The sequence below is a fragment of the Prionailurus bengalensis genome, chromosome A2 (genome assembly GCF_016509475.1).
Source record: "Prionailurus bengalensis isolate Pbe53 chromosome A2, Fcat_Pben_1.1_paternal_pri, whole genome shotgun sequence".
Lineage (NCBI taxonomy): Eukaryota > Metazoa > Chordata > Mammalia > Carnivora > Felidae > Prionailurus > Prionailurus bengalensis.
Genome location: NC_057348.1, coordinates 88,518,446 through 88,533,873, shown reverse-complemented (window position 1 = coordinate 88,533,873; position 15,428 = coordinate 88,518,446). Strand labels below are relative to the sequence as shown.

The 15,428-nt window shown below is 35.7% G+C and overlaps 1 protein-coding gene across 2 annotated transcripts in view; it reads left to right on the top strand.

The window, feature by feature from the left end:
- Positions 1-15,428, top strand: part of SEMA3D (semaphorin 3D) — a 200,853-nt gene that overhangs the window by 25,877 nt on the left and 159,548 nt on the right. The window contains exon 1 of one of the 2 annotated variants that reach the window (XM_043588731.1): positions 5,830-5,936. The exons of the other annotated variant lie outside the window; for it this stretch is intronic. The gene's annotated coding sequence lies outside the window, so the exon portion shown is untranslated. Of the gene's footprint in view, positions 1-5,829; positions 5,937-15,428 lie in introns of those variants that run through there. 2 annotated transcript variants of the gene reach the window in all.

Genomic DNA, 15,428 nt, shown 5'->3' with positions numbered 1-15,428 from the left:
CTTTCAGAAAAATATATAATTTAAGCAAAGCTAAAACATTAAGCATTAAGTGTGCACATATAGGTGTGTATGTGTATAACTATGTATATGAAATCTTGCATTGGATAAAAGTGAAAGCAAACCCATTTGAACCAAATTAGATATTCATAGTTATTAAATTCGCTTATGTTGTTAATCATTTTCTTGGCACCTTTTTCTGTTGATTAAAAACAACCGAAGTGGGGGAACCAGGATGGCTTAGTTGGTTAGGTGTCTGGCTTCAGCTCAGGTCTTGATCTTATGGTTCGTGAGTTTGAGCTCCACATTGGGCTCTGTGCTGACAGCTCAGAACCTGGAGCCTGCTTTGGATTCTGTGCCTCTCTGTCTCTCTGCCCCTCCCCTGTTAACGCTCTTTGTCTCTCAAAAATAAATAAACATTAAATTAAAAAAAAACAAACTACTGAAGCATGTAATATGCTTCAATATGTATTTATATAATTTTATGTTATGGAGATAATACATTTTTTTTTAATTGTGAACCAGTTAGGATTTTCCTTTGACATATATCCATATATCTCTATGTATCTCTACATATTTCTTTTCAAGCACGTATTCTCTTCATAATTTGCAATTCCTACATCACACATTTGTTCCTATTTTATATGAGAGGGATCAGGAATGGTCGAGGCTCTTGTTTTGTTTAAAGAGAGTGACCTGAAGTGGACTTAATAAGTGAATTTTTAGGTATTGATGTATATATGTATCAAGTTACTGAAAAACCACAAGAAATGAAACCATTCTGGGCAAGGCGTGGTTTTCTCCTGATAATGTGATCCCCTCATTATCAACCATTCTCAGATGCCACTGTTGTCATTTAATCCATGCCCTAAGTGATAACAGAATCCAGTCTAAATGCCTTTGGCTGTAATCTGACTTTGCAGCTTAGATCATGCGATTTTAGCCACATAAAACTATGACATCACTTCTCTTCTTTTGTCATATCTTAAGTGTCTCTTGAAATTTTACTTTCAAATTCCAGCTTAAATGACATCCCTACTATGAATTGTCATTGATTCCACTCCATTCCCTTCCCATCTCAATCAAGACAAGGTTTTGTAACGATTTCATTTATATTTATATCTTTTATAGCATTTACATTCTGCTCAAAATACAGCTGTTTGTGTACATTTTTTAAAATTACATTGTTATCTCCCTGAGCAAAGGACCACATTTTATTGGCCAGATGTAAACAAAATACAGTAGAGTTGAATCTTACATAGGTTCTGCATTCTAAAATCAGCATTTAAAGTTAAAATTTTATACTATCAATATTATCCTGAAAATTTCCTAAAGTAATATGTTATATGCACTCTACAGAGTTTATATGCCACATTGATTGAGGGCTGACATTTAGTCTCTCAACATGCAACACTGAAATTTCCTTCTACTTTGGATCAAGTCATTGTTTCTTCACTTCAGAACAGATGAAGTAATTGGCTTATATTTAGAGGCTGTGTTGTATGAAAAAAGTCCAGGCATCTTTAAACATGAAAATCAAATACAGCTTGGTGACATGCTCAGACTATGAGAACTAAAAATTATTAAGGGCATTTTTTCCCCTTGCAATTACTTTTTAAAATCTAAGTGGTTCAAAAATTCTGTCTATCTTCTTGGTTTTCATGAAATTTGGTTGCCCATATTCACAAGAGTTAGATAGATAGACACAGGTTGGGGTAAAAATTTACTGGTTTTGCTTATATCAAACGTAAACACTTCTGTCCATCAAAGGAGACAACAGATGAAAAAGCTGCCTGTGAAATGGGAGAGACTAATTACAAATCATATATCTGAAAAAGGGTTAACATTCAGAATACATAAAGGACTGCTATAACTCAGTAACAACAGTAGAAGTCATAAATTGATTGAAAAAAAATGAGCAAAGGACTGGAATAGACATTTCTCCAAAGAAGATAGAAAAATGGCTAACAAGCATATGAGAAGATGCTCAACATCACTGATCAATCGAGAAATTCAAATCAAAACCATAATGAGCTATCCCTTCACACCCATTAAGAGGGCTGCAATCCAAACAACAAAAAATAACAAGTGTTGGTGCGGGTATGGAGAAATTGGAACCTGTGCACTGTTGATGGAAATGTAAAATGGTCAGCAGCTTAAGGTAATAGTATGGAGTTTCCATAAAAAAATGGAAAATATAATTACAACATGATGCTGCAATTCCACTTCTAGATATGTGTCCAAAAGACTTGAAAACAAGATCTCAAAGAGATATTTTCATATCCATGTTCACTGCAGCATTGTTCATAATAAATGGCCAAAGAAAATGTGGTATGTATATGAAGTGAAAAACTCTTCAGCCTTAAAAAAAAAAAAAAAAGGAAATCCTGTTACATGCTACAACATGGATAAACCCCGAAGGCATTATGCTAAGTGAAATAATCTAGTCGCAAAAAGAGAAATTCTATATGATTCCTTTTATATGAGGTATCTAAGGTAGTCAGACTCATAGAAATACAAAGTAGAAAAATAGTGGTTTCAAGGATTAGGGGCAGGGAGAAATGGGGACTTGTTCAATCAGTAAAGAGTTTCAGTTTTATAGGATGAAAAGGTTCTGGAGATTTCTTGCGCAACAAGGTGGATATGCATAGTGCTACTGAATTATACACTTAAAAATGGCTATGATGGTAAATTTCATGGTTTTTTTTGGCCAAAATTAAAAATCATTTTAAAAATACTGGTTTAAATAACTACTTTAAATCTGGGATGATTGGCATCATGTGGTGTGTTGGCTCAGTTCAAGTTATTTATTCAAGAATGATTTTCATATAGAAACATTGTAAAAAGAGCAGTATTTTACTTTAGATAGACCTTAACTGAAATCCACTCTACTACTGATGGACTGTATTACCTGGAATGCTAGTTTAGCTGCTCTGAATATCAACTTTTTCTCACGCTAATTTGGGTTAAAAATAGTATCTACCTATAGGAGCTTGAAATGAAATATGTTGGCTTTAACACACAGTGGGCAGTCAAAAATTTTGGTTATTGTTTCTATTGATTGTTCCATTTAAAAAGTAAATATAGTGAAAGCTTAAGACTTCTTTGTTAGAACAAGCATCTGTGACTTAATTCAATTTATATTTGGAAGATAGGCACAATTACTTTTCTTTAGTATTTTTGAAAGGGCGTTCCAACATGAAATGCTTGATTATTTACTTGAATCAGGATTGAAACACTTGGCTAGTTGAAGGCAATTCTGGGAATGAGAAGAAGGGTGCCTCTGGATGATTGAAGCTGGATTTCTGAATTGGTTCTTTCAGAAATAAGGGGCTGCATTGCCCATTTTCCATGAATTTACATTTTTCATAATAAATTGCCTTGGATCAGATAAATTTTAAGTAACATCTCTCATTTTTTCATTACATTCAAAAAGAGTAGCCTTAATCTTCATCTTTCTCGTTCTCTTTATATTTCCTTTCTGTTGGACACTTGATTCTTTCTTATTTATTTTCCAGTGAGGCTTACCATTTTTATAGATAGCCTTTGTTTTTTTTCTGTTTTTTTTTTAATTTTCAGATTTCATTTCTTATTTTCAACTATTCTAAATACTTATGATTTTTGAAGTTTAGCTTTATTTTACTGTTTACTCTCATAAGCACTGTGTTCTTTGCAAGAATTTTCTAACTGAGTTATTACTCTACTGTGTAGTGACTGATACTATTTTCTGCTTTTCGCAGGTGAGTCATGTGAGGCACAAAGAGATTAAATAACTCGCCCAACTTCCCTCCTAAGAGGTAAAGATGGGATATAGACCCAGGCGGTTTGATTCCAGAGCTCAGGCTCTCAAATGCAGAAATATTAACTTACTTTCTTAGGCACTTTCAAAGGCTGTCTTTTAATTTTGTCTTTGTTCTTTCTCTATTTTAATTTCTGCATGTTTCTTTTAGAAATTTTCCCCTTCCCTTCAAAATGTAAATTACCATTTGAGAATATACTGCTTTTCCCTCTCCTGTCCCTGGCCTCTCAGACCTTTCCAGGTCATTAGCTCACTGCTTGGGATATCCTCAGCCTCTAAACCTCTGTCCTGTGACATTCCATAGTTGACCCAGTTCCTTTACTTCTGTCTTCCAAGGAATCTGAGCTTTTTGAATGTTATTTTCCTTTCAGCCGGTTCCAAGATGATGTTTGCCTCTGCTAAGTGTATTTCCTCTCGGCTACTGGAACCTTCTGTTCTGCAGATTGCTCCTTGGTGCATTTGGGAAGAAGTTGCCAAGTCTCTTTTTGTGCATGTGCTTGTTTTTCAGTTCCTGGAAACTTGACAGAGCTTCCACTATTTTTCCACATTCTTCTTCCTCAAGTTGCGCCTCACCCTCCTCGTATACCTCTGCCACATTGTTTTCTCTCCACCCAACTTCACATCAGAATGTCCTCTTGTTCCAAATGCTGAAATATACCTGAGCCTTCCACCATCTTGTTCCACTGTGGCAAGAGCTGTATTTTAATCAACTATGATATGCCCTTCTGGAAACTTAAGCAACTAAGTTTTGTTTTATTTATTTATTTATTTATTTATTTATTTATTTATTTATTTAAAAAAATTTTTTTAAGTTTATTTATTTTGAGAGAGACAGAGACAACACAAGTGGGGAGGGGCAGAGAAAGAGTGGGAGACCGAAAATCCCAACCAGGTTCCAAACGGTCCACACGGAGCCCGACATGGTCTGTGATTGAGGATAGGAATCATATAAGAAATACAGTGTAGTGGATAGATCACAGGCCATGCAGTCAGAAGATGCCAGTCTTTGCTACTGGTGGTTCTTGTCAGCCTGACTTTGGCTTCTGAGTAACTTCTCTTCTCAGCTTTGTTATTTATAAAGTGGGGAATTAATAATACCTAACTTCAGGGGTGAGGTTCAAGTGGGCTAAGAAGCATACACGTGTTTTACAAATTGGAAATTGCCATCCAACAGGTACAGATGATTCTTAAAGCGCAGAGATTCAAGTTGTCAAGCACGTACAAAATTTTGATGAAAACATGGGAAATATGACTCCCGTCAGTATCAGAATTTTATTTGATTCCGTTTTCTTTTGAGCATCAGGAGTTTTCCTCAAATATTGAAATCTGTGCCATGGGTTTTATTTAATTTTTTTTTAATGCTTATTTCTTTTGAGACAGAGAGACAGAGAGCGAGCAGGGGAGGGGCAGAGAGAGAGAGGGAGACACAGAATCCGAAGCAGGCTCAAGGCTTTCAGCTGTCACCACGAGCCCGACGCGGGGCTCAAACTCATGGACCATGAGATCATGACCTAAGGTGAAGTCGGATGCTTAACCGACTGAGCCACCCAGGTGCCCACCACTGATTTTATTTAATAAAAGAAACTTGTGATAGGATGGGTATCCCGGTGTGATTCATAGGGAAGACACAGATGGTCTCCACGGGCATGCAGCAGTGTGTGGTATTATGGATGAAGTTCCACCTGGGAATCCTCTGTTTCCTTCTGTGAGGAGCTGTCTCACTCCCACAGGGATGATGATTTCAAGGTTTTATATCTGCCCACGTGTCTAATTATATAAGTGATTCATTTATGTTTTAATCTTTAAAAAGACCATATTGCAAACCAACACATAGACTAACTGGAAGCAGCAGTAAAGGACTTACCCCATTTTATTCCTTTCTAGAAGCTGCTCAATTACTTTACATTTCAAGTCATTAATTAATAAGGCCATCATAGGAACAAATTATAGAGGTTGAAGCTAAATTTTTGAGTCTTTTGAGAACCGAGCTCAAATTGTTAGTATGGTTCTGATATTTCTTTATTCTGTTGATTGTGTCTTCTAGAATCGTGGTAACATCTGTGTGGTCCAGTTGGTTGTATCTTGTACATACAGACCGATATCAGCTATTTCCCAGGATAGTGCCCTGTTCCATTATCAGGCAAGCAGATTTATCTCTTGTATGTTTATGCTTCCCTTCGTAACTTAGGGTTGTCTTCTTTTCTGCCTTATTACAATTGTTCTCCATAAACCGCTCCTCCTGGTACCAGGTTCCGTAATAATGTTTTTCCTCTAGGTTATTTATGTCTTTTGTCTGTTTATAGATAGCTCCTTTGCCCATCAACTTGTGGCTCAGCCAAACTTACTGCTTGTTTAGTGCTTTAATCTTGCATCGTAAATCATTTTTCTCCGCATCTTAATCATTCTTCCATCATGTCTCTGAACTCCTTCCAGCTTCTCTTCACCTTTTGGATAATGAGGTCCCTGAGTCTGAACACCAGGTGCAATCCCACCAGTCCTGTCTAAGAGGGTGCTGTGGTCTCCAGCGCTGCTATGATGCCTTTTTATTCCCTGAGGTACTCATTACAGAGACCATGCCTGTCTCTACAGGCAAAGTCAGCAAGCTGCATCTCCCCTCTTGTCCTGTAACTCCCTCCTCGCTAAGCCCTTTTCCAGAGTGAAATCTCAATCTCTCTCACGCATTTTCTTGCTCTGGAGCTCTCACTATAACTCTGTCTCTGTTGGTTCTTATAGTTTTTATTGTACTCCTCCCGCCTGACTTATGATCTAATTCATCTGTTTATTTCCCTCTTTCTCTCTTTTTCTTGATTCTAACCCAGCATCCGGTCCCACGATTTCATGCTCATGCTTAATAGCCACCTCTGCCACTCTGACCGCATATGCATCCATCTCTTAAATACATCAACTTCTTGGGGCGCCTGGGTGGTTCAGTCGGTTAAGTGTCCGACCTCGGCTCAGGTCATGATCTCATGGCTCGTGAGTTTGAGCCCGGCATCAGTCCCTGTGCTGACAGCTCAGAGCCTAGAGCCTGCTTCAGATTGTGTGTCTCCCTCTCTCCCTGTCCCTCTGCTGCTCTGCTCTCTCTCTCTCTCTCAAAATAGATAAACATTAAATTAAAAAAAAATTAAAAAAACACATCAGCTTCTTTCACACATCCTTGAGAAAGGATACACTTATTCCCTTCTGTTTATCTAATGTCTTACTTTTTTTGTTTTTTTTGAAAGCAAATTGATAAGTGGTTTGGCATTAATCTGTTAGTCTTGAAAATTTAATTTTATCACAGTTGATCAGAGAATAGAGCTATGAGTTATTTTTTAACACTAGTCTTTGCAACTTAATAAAATAGCATTCAGTTCAGTTTTTTTATCCATAAATTATATATTTTGGGGAAATACTTGATAGGTATGGTATCTCTGGAACAGTTATAATGTAAATGATGGCTTGTGTTTTTAAAATTCGAATTTTCTTTCTTTCTTTCTTTCTTTCTTTCTTTCTTTCTTTCTTTCTTTCTTTCTTTCTTTCTTTACTTCCTTCCTTCCTTCCTTCCTTCCTTCCTTCCTTCTTTCCTCCCTTCACTTCATTCTTTCCTGCCTTTTCCCCTTCTTTCCTCCAGTCATGTGATGGTTACTGAAGTCCTATCATCTGCAGATTAGTGTGAGGGAGAGAATGCAGCACCTGTATTCTTGACCTGCTCTCACAGAGATTACTGTGCAGCTACATCCAATCACATACATTCTGTCACTTGTGTCTTCATACATAGCAAGACCATGGTTCAAAAATATGATTAAGTGAGACCAAGATAGCATTTTACTCACAGCCTATAGGAATAGTGAGAGATAAATCCCAAATCAAGTTTTGGATCATTGTGGAAGGACACTGAACACTTGAAAAGTTAGTAGTTAAACAGTGAAAGTCTTCTCATTGCCCACCCAATGAATTTTATCAAAACACCTTCAGAGCATGAATATGGTTTGTATACAAATGGAGAAATGAAGTGAGGGAGGCTGGAAAATGAGCTTGGGAAATGTTGTGATAGTCCAGGAATTAGATAGATAATAAGGACAATAAGGATTAAAGTATGGAGAAAATTTGAGTGTGGTACTGTGACTTTGGGAGCTAGCTTTAAAATCAGTGGCTGGTTGAAATTGGTTGTATTGAGTTTTACCACTTGGAATGTTTTCATGGTTAATCTAGACTCCTGAAAACCCTTCTGTGGCCTGTTGGAATGGAAAGAATATTTGGAGATGGCGGTATGGAAAACTAATGGTTACAATCCCCTCAGTTGATTCATAGTCTTATAACTGGTTACAAAATTTTGAGTTGAAAGAGCAGTTGTTGTCAAAATAAGTTAACTTTAGGGTCTAGTGTGAGTAGGAAAAAAAGGGTAGCCAAAAAGTGTGGCCAAAGGGGATTAATGGAGACTAAGGTCAACCAGGGAAAATCCAATGGCTGCAGTGAAGGAGTGCTGTAATTAACAAAGCAGGTGGACAAAATGGGCACAGTTGATGGGAATGGGTGAAAGAAGTAAGTGAAAGTAATCTGTGAGAGACTGTGGAAGTCTGAGCTTTTGCTTTTAAGAGAAAAGAAAAACTTCTGAGGCGATGTGGCAAACCGGTGTGTTTTGCAACTGAAGTGAAAAGTTGAGGGCAGCATATTGCTGGGGAAGGAACGACTCCCCTGGCCAGGAGAGATATTGTTGTTTGTTGGTTTGGTTTGATTTCCCAAGTCATGGTGATCCACATAGAGCTGTAAATTGATGCTTTTCATTGACTTATAAGACTCGCGAAAGAAAAATTAAAAAAAAAATAAATGGCAGATCATCTTGAATCACAGTGCAAAAGACCCAGATATCAGAATATCAGAGTGAGCACTTTAGATAATATATGTAAGGTTTGGGGCAAGGGTCAAATGGTGGTGGAAAGATCCATGAACTATATAGTGGAGATCTGTTTAGGGATACAAATTGTTAACTTATTTATATATTTGTATAACCTATTTTTAGGAACTTCGTCTCACTTGGGGAAATAAACTAAAAATCTTTCTGTTAATACTCTGAAGGTATTAATCTTCCATTCAAGTTATTTTCATTTAACCTGCATCAGTATATTAACATTAACATCAAAATTGTTACCTTGTTTGATATTATTATTTATTTACGGTCATATGTTTAGTATTGACTTTCTCTATACCTCCAGGCCTCTAAGAAACAATCTTTAGGGGCATCTGGGTGGCTAAGTCCGTTGAGGGTCCAATTCTTGATTTCGGCTCAGGTCATGATCTCATGGTTCGTGGGTTTGAGCCCTGCGTCAGGGCTCTCTCTCCCTCTCTCTCTCTGCCCCTCCCCTGCTTGCTCGTTCGCTTGCTCTCCCTCAAAATAAATAAATAAACATTTTTTTAAATGAATAATCTTTATTTTTATAAAATGAAAAAACAGAATTAAAACTCAGATTTTTTTTTTAACTGACTAAAACAGTAGGTTTGTGTCAGGGATTGTGAGATTTTGTGTATGTTTAAAGTGGTGTTTATTCCTGAAGCATGTCAACCTCTCTGCACAGTGACTTACTGTGTTTATCTTTATAAAGAGTAAACCATTACACAAACTGACTTCCATTTGGGAACTGTAGTGCTAAGTGTTAATGGCATCATTATTCCAAACAAAATGTGTTAGAACCATTGCTTTATGTGGTAGGTTTCCTGTGGGAATTTCCATGAAAGTTTTGTAGTCTGTGAGACATTCACATGGCACAACTATTTTCTTTTTACAATGTCTTATGCTAATGATTTTTCTTGGTAGACGGGTTGGTCCTTTTCATAAAGAAATGTCAATTTCTTAACCTTTGCTTGCTATCTTTTTATATGTATTCTTTATACTGAATGAATATGGATGACAGGTAGGCAGTAACTTTGGAGGGACATGTAAATGACACATCAGGGGATGGAGTTTGCTCCTAAATGGGTAAGCATCTGAAAATTTTTCCACATCGAATTAGAATTCATCAAGATCCTAAGTTTTGAAGAGAGACTTGTTTTTCTCCAGAGACCATTATGAAATGTACTCTTGAAAATTCACTTATTTGTTGAACCAGCCCCAGCATTCCATGAAATACATAGAAGTTGAAGGCTGCTTATTATCTTAAGAATTACTTATCTTATGGCATAATATGAAATGTAAATATCTTAATGCCTTATTCTGTACACATGTAGCATTTCTAAGCATATATATATGTATATATATATATATACACACACACACACATATACGTATACATACATACATATATACATATATATAAATACATATATATGTATGTATATATATATATAAATCTAGATAAATTGTACATATGTACAATTATATGTATGTACATATAAATACATATATATGTATAAATACATATATGTATGTGTATATATATATATGTATAAATCTAGATAAATTTGGATTTAAAGGCACATCAGGTAAAATAAAGGGAATTGTATACGTGTGATGAGTTACACTGCTCATTCATATATTCAACAGCTCAGCATCAAATTGTTGATTTGGGTGCCTCTGTTTTTTAATGATAAATCAAGGACTGTTTACTCGTTGTTCTATGATAGATGCAAAAATCACTATGGGAATATTAGACTCCAATAATTTGCATTCTTTTGAAGAGCTAGCCTGCATTAGAAATAAATATCTAAAATAAAGCATTCATATCTGTAACTATGATGTACCTTGAAGGTAAATAAGCCATAATTATTTTATTATACTTTTTCAAATAATAAATGTTTCACAGTCACTGAATATACAAATGAATCATTCGCAAAATATGTTAATTAACATCATCACTAGGGGCTGCTCACAGATTTGCCTGTAACTAAAGATCTGTGTACTCTTCCATGTTACTTCCTTGTTGAAAATACATTAAATTTCACTTTGACTAAGTGTGATTAGAGATTTAATATGTACCCATGGAAAATAACTAATTGACCCATTAGGGAGATTAAAACTAAGACCATAGCCTCATAAGCACTAAGCTCTAATGGACAAGTTAACTAGCCTCCTAGTGATACGGCACACAGCAAGGCATCATTATCATTATCTCTTAGCAACATATTTTTAAATTACAAGGGAAAATAAAAGTATGTCATGCTAAAGTGTTTATGGGTGAAATGTACTGTTATCTTCACCTCACTTTGAAAAACATTAAAAAAACCAGATGGCTTGGCAGGATGGATAGATATGCATTAAGGTGAATATAGAAAACTTTACTTATGGAATCGAGGTATCAGGATATGGATGTTTGTTGTATACTTTTCTGTTATGTATATTTGACAGTTTTTATTATAAAATTTTGGAAAAACACTTGCAAAATAAGAAAGACTATTACATCATTTTAAAGAAATCAGCATGATAAAACGTAAAGGGAAATGCCAATAATAACATGACATAATTCCTTATAAGTAGAAAGACAAGCTATGCCATATTTTAAAATGAGAAGTATATATTTTTTTTTTTTAATTTTTTTTTTCAACGTTTATTTATTTTGGGGACAGAGAGAGACAGAACATGAACGGGGAAGGGGCAGAGAGAGAGGGAGACACAGAATCCGAAACAGGCTCCAGGCTCCGAGCCATCAGCCCAGAGCCCGACGCGGGGCTCGAACTCACGGACCGCGAGATCGTGACCTGGTTGAAGTCGGACGCTTAACCGACTGCGCCACCCAGGCGCCCCGAGAAGTATATTTTTTAAGCAAATCTAAACCTTAGCCAAATTCCCTTTAGATTAATGCTTTTTTTTTCCAGAAAAAGATTTTTAGTCTTTTCTCTAGATTATGTGTTTAAACCTAATTATTTTTTATGGTTGTCTATTATTTAGGGCTAACCTAAAGTTATCACCTTGTATTGTATTCTCGTCAATGGGCTTATTCAGTTTTATGGTTCTCTCTGGTACATTTACAAAGTACACTTTATACTGCCTTTCTAGTTCCCTATTAACAAGGAAACAGTCGGTCCTACTGTATTTCAAATCATTGTCACATTGACCATTACTTCATTTGCAATAAAAAACACGGATAAACTAGGCAAGTGCACTTCATACAAGCTCATTTCTGAAGTGTTAATAAGTAAAAGTCTGGTCAGCCTTGGCACAGAGCAAGTGGCAGACCCCCCGCACGGTGCTATTTGTGTGAGGTTTGATGGGATACCAAGGGTGTAGCTCCCTACCTATTCCCCTCTCTTCTTTCAGGTTTTGTTCCACCTTTACAAAATAAATAAAGTGTCTGGTTAAAAGGTAAGTATTATCAACCCCTACGAGTTATTACTATCTGAGCTTTAATGTATATCCTAGACAGTCTTAAGGAAATGGGGCATGGAGAGAGTTTGGAATTTAGAAATTCTCTCATGTCGATAACGTCCGAGAATATCTCAGTTCACCTGGCGCAGGGGAGATCCCAGCCTGGGGGCCAGGCAGTCAGAAGCAAGCAGGAGGCACTGTGTGCTAACAGGAGCCAGGCAGCCATCTCTTTGGACTGAGGTGACGGAAGGAGGGCAGTCTTACATGATAGTTTATCAAGGCCAGCAGTCTTTGGATAATCCGTGTCCATACCTCTTGCAATATTTTTTATAGACATGATCAGTTCAAAACCATATTGGATTACAAATGATGTTTTGGTCTCTGCTATATAACTTTACTGCTGTGTTTCACTGAAACATATACAGTGTGAGCTTGTCATGATGCCTAATGTTGTCACTAGGTTAGAAATGACCTGTAAATAGTTACTTAGCTCCCTCAGAATTAGCAGCCATGGCTTTCTGACATTTGCTCAATATGAACAATTGCAAGTTGTCCCGATTTCTGAGACTGCTTGACTTTGATTTCCGTAGGAAGGAGAGCAAAAGACTGACAACCCTTCCAAGCGCTTTCTACTATCTCATGAGTTTCACAGAATAAAATTTGCCATATCAACTACAAGCCATCGATCATTTTCTCATGTGGATCCATATTTGTGTTTGTTTTCTAAACCATACTTTTTTATAGAAATTATTTTGATAATGAGATTATCAATACATTGTTACACTGCTTACATCATAGAAACAATACTCCTCTGTTATTAAATTATTACTAGCCATCATACACTGTTAATATTCTGTTGTTTCACTGTTTTCCAAGCATCATCAATAGCTCTTAGTTTTCTTTTACTATAAGATATAATTAACCTTTTACACTCAGTCTGCCTGAGATCATTTTCATCTTTGCCAACTTGTCTGCTCCACAACCCCAACATAGGTTTATGTTGTCCTCATGCTATAAACTAATTCCTTTTGGGGCAAGAGCAGGGATGTCTTTCACCTGCCAAATTCCTTATTTTATTTTTTTTTACCCGAGATCAAATTTAGTTGCATATATTGAAATCTCTTTGACTTGCATATGGTTAACAATGATCCTTTCATATACCACTTTGGCTTAACCAAATAATGAGTAGGAGGTCAATTCAGTCATTACTTATATGCACATTTCAATAAAAATTGTCCAACAGGTAGTTGAAATAATCAAAACCTAAGATCAAAAAGCACTTTCTTTGGATAAACAAATGCTTTCCTACAACTAGGTATAGGTGTAAAACAAAACATGAAAACAAAACAAAGAGATCACAATGATGATAAATGGTTAATAAATCAGAGGGAAGCAAAAAAATTGTACAATGATGACATTTTCCTATATTTTATTATCAGGCCACAGTATACATATGATAATGAACATTTGATATAATTAGAAGTAAAGAAAAGCACTCAGGGCATATACCATATTTGTAAGAGTTTGTTTTTTTTTTTAAATTAGTTTTGTGAGCTTTTTCATTATTTTTATTGAAGTAAGTTCAGAAAACTTTTCATTCTTTTTAGAGAGGGTCTAAGATTTATGACTTTACAATATGAATTAAAACTTATTTAATATCTTTTAGGAAAAGTCTAGTATAAAAGCTTAAGATGTCCTAGAACCTTGAATTCAATATAATAAACTGAATATAGATTATTAATGCAAAAAGCATTATGTGAGATGCTTTGAGGATGTAGGAGAATTGTATTCAGACAAACTATAATAATTAAATTAAAAACTGCATACCTGTGTGGTCATCACATGTACACACAAATCCATTGTGAAGTTCAATTTTAACTAGTATTGAAATATATTCTTGTCTAATTATTAAGCCTTCTGATGAGGAACTATATAGTTTGTGGAACTGATTTTGAACATAATCTATTTTTGGTAAGAATGTCACACTGTTGTTATTAACCTGTGTTTTTGCTTTGTTTTGTTTTAACTTGGAATTAGAAAGGATTTATAGGAATTTTTTATATATGCAAAAATGTGGGGAAGTTTACCTGTTTTTTTTATAACTTTATTTTTTATTTTTTTAAAATTTACATCCAAATTAGTTAGCATATAGTGAAGCAATGATTTCAGGAGTAGATTCCTTAATGCCCCTTACCAATTTAGCCTATGCCACCTCCCACAACCCCTCCAGCAACCCTCAGTTTGTTCTCCATATTTATGAGTCTCTTCTGTTTTGTCCCCCTCCCTGTTTTTATATTATTTTTGTTTCCTTTCCCTTATGTTCATCTGTTTTGTCTCTTAAAGTCCTCATAGGAGTGAAGTCATATGATTTTTGTCTTTTTCTGACTGACTCATTTCACTTAGCATAATACCCTCCAGTTCCATCCACGTAGTTGCAAATGGCAAGATTTCATTATTTTTTATTGCTGAGTAATACTCCATATTTTATATATACCATATCTTCTTTATCCATTCATCCATCAATGGACATTTGGGCTCTTTCCATACTTCAGCTATTGTTGATAGTGCTGCTATAAATATTGGGGTGCATGTGTCCCTTCAAAACAGCACACCTGTATCCCTTGGATAAATGCCTGGTAGTGCAATATGCATAAATGTGGGGAAGTTTACCTGGTTTTATTGAAGATTTCCAAAGTAAGGAAAGAAGACAGACTATGCAGGACGAAAAGAAGGAATGAGAAAACCAACAAACTTCACAGATAATTTATTTCCTCTATTCAATGTTTATACAGGATTTCTGTGGCAATTTCCTTTTTTATGTAGCTTATTTGTTTTTTATTCTCAGTAATATCAGATCATCTCTCTAATTCCATGGGTGTGTGTGTGTGTGGGTGTGTGTGTGTATCTCTTTGTTGCAGGTAACATTGCTATTTCATTTATATTGTTTGTCATTTGAAGAAAGTTCAAGGTGATATTTAACTTTTTTTTATTATAACTGGGCTAAATTGTTTTTAAAACTTTAGGAACCAATACGTTCCTAAACATATTTTGAAATGTTGCTTTGTTTATCCCACCTTTACAATGAAAGGAATTCTCAGGAAACACAAAATAACACGATTACCACTGAGGAAAGTCGGTGTGAAGAAAGTCAGCTTTGGACTCTTTCCAGCAGGGCTTAATTGTGGTGCTACAATGAGGGCATTGTTAGACCAGGCTTCTACCTACTAGTGAACTCAGACATAAACTCAGAAAACAGCAATATAGAAAAGCTTCAATGACCATAATCTTTTGGCTGTAAGTCTAACAAAAGCTGGAAAATGTGGACGAGTAAAGGAGGTATCAGAATGAAGCTTC